This window comes from Kogia breviceps, chromosome 19 (genome assembly GCF_026419965.1).
Source record: "Kogia breviceps isolate mKogBre1 chromosome 19, mKogBre1 haplotype 1, whole genome shotgun sequence".
NCBI lineage: Eukaryota > Metazoa > Chordata > Mammalia > Artiodactyla > Physeteridae > Kogia > Kogia breviceps.
Genome location: NC_081328.1, coordinates 367,230 through 374,729, shown reverse-complemented (window position 1 = coordinate 374,729; position 7,500 = coordinate 367,230).

Here is a 7,500-nt window from a genome sequence, read left to right as displayed (position 1 = left end):
TCCTGGGCCCAGACACACCTGGCCCTTCCCATCCCACGGCTCCCTTGTCCCCCCTCCTCCCCCCCCCGGCCCTGCACTGCAAGCACTTCTCTTCCCTTTGAACTGTCTGTCTTGCTGTGGAGGAAGCTATTCATAGCTGAGATGATGCAAAATTTATAAAGCATGGTTGGTAGGCCTGAATCCGCCCCCGGCACAGGCCACGCCGCCCGTCCCCTCCGGGCAGCTCTTTCTGCGCGCGCGTCCGTGCGTGCGCGCGAGGGTCAGCTCCCTCCCCCACCCTCTCCCCCCAGCCCCCTTCCTTCCCGGCCTCCCCTCTCCGCCCAGCCCGCCTGAGTCTCCACTCTTGGGGGGACTTGGGCTTAGCGCAGCCAGTCTACCTGGCACGGAGCGGCCCGGCCTGTGGCCCCCATTGCACGTTCCAGCCCGACCCTGCGTCTCTTCACCTGAGGAACAGGGCTTGTAAGACTTAGATGTTTGACCTGCACCTGTGGAGCCAGTGCCATGAGTCAGGACTCTGCAGGCCTCCGTGCACCCCGCAGAGTGGCTGCAGGTGGGGAGGCTGAGGCGGGGAGCCACTGACCGTGGCAACTGGGTCCCCAGGGCGGAGGGTTGGGCGGTGGGGAAGCTGCGATTCGAACCCTCCCCTGTTGCATCATCCCCGCGGCTGAGTCCGTGAGGCTCCCGGAACAGAAAGGTCCTGGGGTGGGAGCTCTGCGGATGGCTGGCGTCTGGTCCCTTCACAGACAGGTGGGCGAAGCCCAGGGACGAGACACCAGCTGACCAAGGATGCGGAGGGACGGCCGCTGTGGCTCAGATCTTGGCCCCTGGGGGCGGGGCGGCCGTGGCCGCAGACGTGCCATGGGGCAGCTGGGGGCCTCGCCCGCCCAGGGCAGCCGGCCCTTGCTGGTGGCGGTAACGTGGCAGCAGGCCTGCTCCAGACACGCCCACTTGTCCTCCCCGCAGCCCTGGAGCTGGTGTGCTGTCCTCTCCCCACAGGCGGAGAAATGGGGGCTCAGAGAGGGAAGGAACGCGCCCAAGGCCACACCGCCGGCGGGTGGCAGGAGGCACTTGCACCGGGCGTCTGCTCACCGTGTCTCCTGCTGTTGCTGCCACGGTCCTGCCGTGGCCCTGGTGGTTCCCGCCTTTTTACCGAGGTAGAAGTTACATGACGTGCAGTTCCCCGAAGCTCAGTGGTGTCGAGTGTATTCGCTGTCCTGCCAACGTCTTCGCGCTCGAGTTCCGGAGCATTTTCGCCCTCCAGAAGGGGCACCCCGTGCCTGCCGGGAGTCACGCAGCCCCGGGCAGCCTCCAGGCTGCTTACTGGCTGTGGATTTGCCTGGTCCGGACGCTGCGTGTAAGGGGTCGTGGCCTTTGCCCTTTGCCCTTCATGTCTCCGTTGGCACGATGGCCTCAGGTTCGTCCCCATTGCAGCCTGGCCAGAGCTTCATTCTCTCCGGGGTGCGGTGATATTCCACCCTGTGGACAGGCCCCCTTTCGTGTGTCCGTTCATCTGCGGACAGACGCTTGGTTTGGGTCCCCCTTTGGCCATTGTGGGCAGTGCTGTTCTCAACCTTCTCAGATGGTTTTTAAAAAAACTTATTTATTTATTTTTGCCTTTGGCTGCGTTGGGTCTCCGTTGCTGTGCGCGGGCTTTCTCTAGTCGAGGTGAGCGGGGGCCACTCTTTGTTGCAGTGCGCGGGCTTCAGTAGTTGTGGCTCGCGGGCTCAGCAGTTGTGGCTCGTGGGCTCTAGAGCGCAGGCTCAGTAGCTGTGGCGCACAGGCTTAGTTGCTCCGCGGCACGTGGGATCTTCCCGGACCGGGGCTCGAACCCGTGTCCCATGCATTGGCAGGTGGATTCTTTTTTTTTTAAATTAATTAATTAATTAATTAATTTATGGCTGTGTTGGGCCTTCATTTCTGTGCAACGGCTTTCTCTAGTTGCGGCAAGCGGGGGCCACTCTTCATCGCGGTGCACGGGCCTCTCACTATCGCGGCCTGTCTTGTCGCGGAGCACAGGCTCCAGACGCGCCCGGGCTCAGTAGTTGTGGCTCACGGGCCCAGCTGCTCCGTGGCACGTGGGAACTTCCCAGACCGGGGCTCGAACCCGTGTCCGCTGCATCGGCAGGCGGACTCTCAACCGCTGTGCCACCAGGGAAGCCCCTCTCAGGTGGTTTTGTGAGAACACGGGATTCAGTTCTTTCGGGCCGAGACCTTGGAGGGGCGTTGCTGGCTCACGGTCCCTGGCGTTTGGAGGGCTGGACCTCCTTCTGTCCCCAGCAGGCTGCACTCTGCTCCTTCCTCCCTTATCCGGGGACTGCGGCCGGGGACCCAGGGCTCTGAGGAACCAGGTCACAGACAGAGAGGTCGGGGACCACAGGGGAACAGGGTGTGGCCCCGTAACCAAGGCCCACGGGACGCCCGAGTCCTGGCTCTCCCACTGTCACGGTGTGTCACGGGGCGGCCTTACCCCGGAGAGAGCCAAGCTGCAGGGCACTCCTGGCCCATCTTCTTGGGGCATCGGCTTTCCTCGAAAATCCGGGGCAGGACGTGACACTTCCTGTGAGAACAAACCCCGGGCAGATTCTGCAGCGGAACACCAGCCTCGCGCGGGTTTTTCATCATCGGTCAGAGGCATCCAAGAAATATCAAGACACACCAGGGACGGGGCCGTGTCTGCTCAGCGGCCAGGGTGTGACTGACGCTCCGGACAGGCTCCCGGCCTGCGCGTCGGGGAGGGGTCTCCTCATCCCCTTCCTCCTGCAAAGAGAGGCGTCGCCCGAGCTCACCCGGCCTCCCCAAAGCCTCGAGGTGGCGGGGAAGGAGCCCCCGCCTGCGGCGCCGGCGTGGTTGAGACCGTGGCGGTGACGTTCCTTCTTCCAGATCCCGGGCCCCACGCAGTTTGCAGCTCCCCTGACCCTTCGGATCAGCCGTGGACACTCGATAAACATTGAGCTGACCAACGAGTCTGTCCCCCCGGCCTGGCCGAGGGAGCCGCTGAGTGCCCGCCACGGGCTGTATTTCCCACTCCCCTCACTGTGCAGGTGGGGAGACTGAGGCCTCCAGTGGGGTTACGCACCACGGATGAGGGGTGGGGGTGGGCCTGGTGAGCAGCTCAGGGGCCCGGGCAGGGCTTGTCCGCCCCGTGCTCGCTAGCCCTGAGCTGGTGTTCTCACTGCGGAAACAGACACAGTGAAATGCCGGGCAGGGGCGAGCACGGTGGGAATAACGCTGGGAAACGGAAAGGCAAATAACACGGGGAAGGAAGCCGTCTCAGAGGAGGTACCACCTGAGTGGATACCTGAACCCGGCGAGAGGTCTGGAGGAAGAGCTTTCCAGGAAGGGTACGGCGAGTGCAAAGGCCCTGGGGCGGGCGCGGTTGAGGAAGTTGCCCACGACACGGCCCCGTTGCAGGGACAGGTGAGAACTAGGGCTCAGGTGGTTTGGGGCCCAGCTTCCAGGCCTGGGGGGCCCGTCCTGTTGGTGTCCTCCAGCTGGTGGACACCAGAGCCCTGCCCAGTGGGGCAGAGAGGCGTCTGATGCACTCGTGGCTCCAGGCTCACCTCGACGGTCCCGGCATTCCAGGGGTGACCCGACCTCAGAGAGGAGAGAACCAGCTTTGTGGAGGACACGCACTCTCTCAAGGCCACCAGCGAGGGGGTCAGGGCCGCAGACAGCAGCTGCCAGACCTCTGATGATGTCACACCTGGTGGTGTCACTTCCGGTCTCTCCTGGAGGGGGTGGGACCAGGGCAAGTTCAGCAGGCAGGCTCAAGGGCGTCCTGAGGAGCCAGCCCCCTCCCCCTGCCCTGAGCGCGGCCCCTGGAGGCCCCTCAGTGGCGCCTCACGCGTGCAGGGTGCATCCTGCGGCCCCAGCTGACACCCCCTGAGGTCCAGTGTCCAGGGCTGGGCGCTGCCCACACAGCACCTCGGGCAGCTGGGAGGGAGACCCCGGCCCTCCAGTCTCTGGACAAGAAGACCGGCGACCCTGCCTTGACCTCGTTCTCCTGCCCTCTCGGAAGCAGGCGTGCGGGGCTCGGGGCCCTGGACCCGGGATCCCTCCGCTCTCTTGACGGACTCGGGGACTCGCAGGCCTCAGGCCTAACTTACTCCCTGAGCCCCGCCCACTTTGGGGCCAGGTCTGTGGGGCTCGGAGGGTCGGTCTTGTGGCCTCGACTCTGCGCCCCAGGGCTTGTAGCTGAGGCCAGCCCTCACCGGCGGGATCTTCTCACCCCAGCAGCTCCGGGAACCCAGAAGGGCCTGGCCCCTGAGCTCACGGGGTCCTGTTACACGCTCTGACCAGGCTGCCCAGAGAGGCTGAGCCACTTGCCTGGGGTCACGTAGCACCTGCCCTTGCGGTGCTCTGCCTCCAGCCCCTCCCAGCCCCGCCCTCCTTTCCTCTCCTCCTCTTTTCCCAGAAGCTCGGAACTCGGGGGCCACGTGGGGTTGCCCGGCAGCTGGGACCCCAGAGGCCGTGAGTCCGCTGCCTCTGCGGGGCCGGGTCCTCAGCGGGCACCGGCAGGACCCCGTCTGTGGGAGGAGGGGCGCGGTGTGGCGTGGGGGGGCCACTAGCCTTTCAAAGCTCCTTGCAGCCCCCGTCTGTCCCCCGCCACCCATTTCTCCGTGTGGTTGTGAGACTGGGAGGTGTGGTGGGAGTGTGTTTCTGCGAGGCCGCTTTGCTCGTGCGGGGACGGGGGCGGGGGCCCGTCTCTGAGCCCCGAGCGGGGGCCGCTGATGTGAGTGGAGCGGCCGGCTTCGGGGACGGCGGCCTGCAGGGTGGGCCAGCAGTGAGGCCTGAGCTGGCTCCTTCCCTGGTGCCCGGCCCTGGCGTAGGGGCAGTGACGGTCAGATGTGGCCTCGTCCTGGAGGAGCCGGAGGGACCTGTCTGCGGGGTCACGCACAGGACAGCACGTCCTGCCGCCGCCGCCCCTGCCCACGAAGCCCAGGCTGCGCTGCAGTAAGCTCGGGGGTGCCGTGCGGGCCCGGCTCAGCCTGGGGGGCAGTGAGCCTGGGGCAGGGCCTTTTTTTTAAACATCCTTATTGCAGTACAGTTGCTTTACCATGGTGTGTTAGCTTCTGCTGTATAACAGAGTGAAGCAGCTCTACGCATACATACATCCCCATATCCGCGCCCTCTTGCGTCTCCCTCCCACCCTCCCTACCCCACCCCTCTAGGTGGTCGCAGGGCACCGAGCTGCTCTCCCCGCGTCGCGCGGCTGCTTCCCACCAGCTCTCTGTTTGGCGTTTGGTCGTGTATACGTGACCACGCCACTCGCTGGGGTAGGTCCTTTTACCCCCCACCAGCCATACACATTCTCAAAGACACAGAGAAAACAAGAAGATACCAATGATCTGGGCCCCGGGCTAAGCTTGCCCTCCAGACACTTCTCTCTGCCCCTGAGCACATCTTACTCTCCTCCTTCTGTGGTGCCTGCAGTCTGCCTTCCTGCTCACTGGCTGTGCGGGGCGCCGTTTACGCCGTCGGCTGCTGCGTGGATGGGGGTCAAGGCTGCCCCAGGCCTGCTGCACACGCGCCAGACACTGTCCCCTCCTGCCGGAGGTCGGGCCCTTTCCACCTCTCAACCGTGACCCTGAGGTTACAACTTCACACGTCTTAATTATTTCTCGAGGGTTTGTGCACGGTTGCAAAACCCCTGGGTCAGTGGATCAGCAGGTTTACATTTACTCCGTCTTTACATTGAGTTTGTAATGGACATATGGGGACGGAGTCTGAGGGGACGGCGTGGATGCCTCCTCCAGCCCCCCCACTTCTCCCTTCTAGAGGCAGCCACTGGGTTTCTTGTGTGTACTTCCGGAGGCTCCCATACACACACAGCACTGATACAAAATCTTTTTTGTGGTTCTTGTTTCAAACAGAAAAATAGCACGTGTGAATGCTGTTCCGCACCTCGTATTTTGTTTCACTTGTTACCTGTGGAAGCGTCTCCTGTCCTGAGAGATCGGCTCTGTGACATTCTGTGTCCGAGGGCACCGGCGTTTGTCCCGTCAGTGCCCCGCAGCGGGCAGGCTGTCCAACTTTTTGTTCTGGCAAACGGGCTGCGGCGAGCATCTTCGCTCAGGTGTTTCACACACGTGCGAGGAAATTCGTGAGCTGAAGTCTTCAGTGGGTCGGTGGTTTCTGGTGAGCTTTTGCCTAAGTGGCCCTCGGTGGCGGCTGTTTGACCAGCGATGTGTGGCGCCCACTTCCCCGTGCCCTGCTGAGGTCTTTGGAAATCCGCCGGTGGAAATGGCACCTCCAGGTAGACTGCATTTGGCTTGCACCTCTTAGAGCTGGCAGAGTGGAAGGGGGTGGAGGGAGGGACCCCTGGGGGAGGCAGCCAGCCATCACACGGGGTGGCCCTCTGTGTCAGTGGCGCACCTCTTAGAGCTGGCAGAGTGGAAGGGGGTGGAGGGAGGGACCCCTGGGGGAGGCAGCCAGCCATCACACGGGGTGGCCCTCTGTGTCAGTGGCAGGCGGATCTTCCTGACAGACTGACTTCATCGGGCCCTTGAGCTGGGGGGTTATTGCCCCAGGTGAGAAAGAGGCGACAGGTGAATCGCTGCGGGCAAGGCAGGAAGGTGTGAATGGGAGGGTGGGTTTAGGGGGCAGTGAGGCTGTCAGCTGGGCAGCAGGGGACAAGGACAGGCCTGTGAGAGCCTCGGCGTGTCCGCGTGTCCTCTGGGCGCTGGCGAGTCAAGCAGGAGAGGGAGAAGGGAGGACCCAGGAAGAGCGGGCGGGGCGACCCTAGCCTACGAGGCCTTCGTGAACCCTGGGCCCAGGGCGGAGGAAGGCCGATGTTTTATTCACGCCGATGCGGAGCCATCCATCACCGCCAAGCCGCCCAGCCCCGCCACCTCCATCATCCTGCCACCTCAGGCTATTTTGGGCTTGGGCTCGGCCTCGCCTCCCCCGTCATCCAGGCCCCTCTCCCGGCCTGGGGTGGGGGCACTCCTCCTGCCTCGAGGTGACAGGCCAGACGCGTGGGTCCACTCCCGCCTAGCGCTTGGGTAAACTGAGGTTCAGAGAGGCGTGAGGACCCCACTAGTGCAGCCAAGGACCAGGGCCCTCATCTCCCCGGCGCAGCCCCCGAGGCGGATGGGCTTGCGCCTCCCATTTCACGGGGAACTGGAGGACCTCAGGTGCTGTACGACAGCCACAGCTCACACAGGGCGTCGAGAGCGAGAGACGAAGCCGGAGCTGTCCCCAGCCGTCCCCGCTTTTCCCAGGCTCTGCGTGCCCAGCAAGCTCCCTCTGGGAGGGTCCAGCTCCAGTGCTTCTCGCTCATTCATTCCATAAACGCCCCCAAAGTTCTCCTCTGTGCCAGCCCTGTGCCAGCTGGCCGCTGAGGCCATGGAGAGGGGCAGCTCTGGGGCACTGCTGGGGCCGCAGAACGTCCCACCCCATCTGCTCCTGGCTGAGCTCCCTCTAAGGACCAACTAGCTCCAGGCTCAGAGAGGGAGGCAATCCACCCAAGGTCACACAGCATGGCGCTGGCAGGGAGGG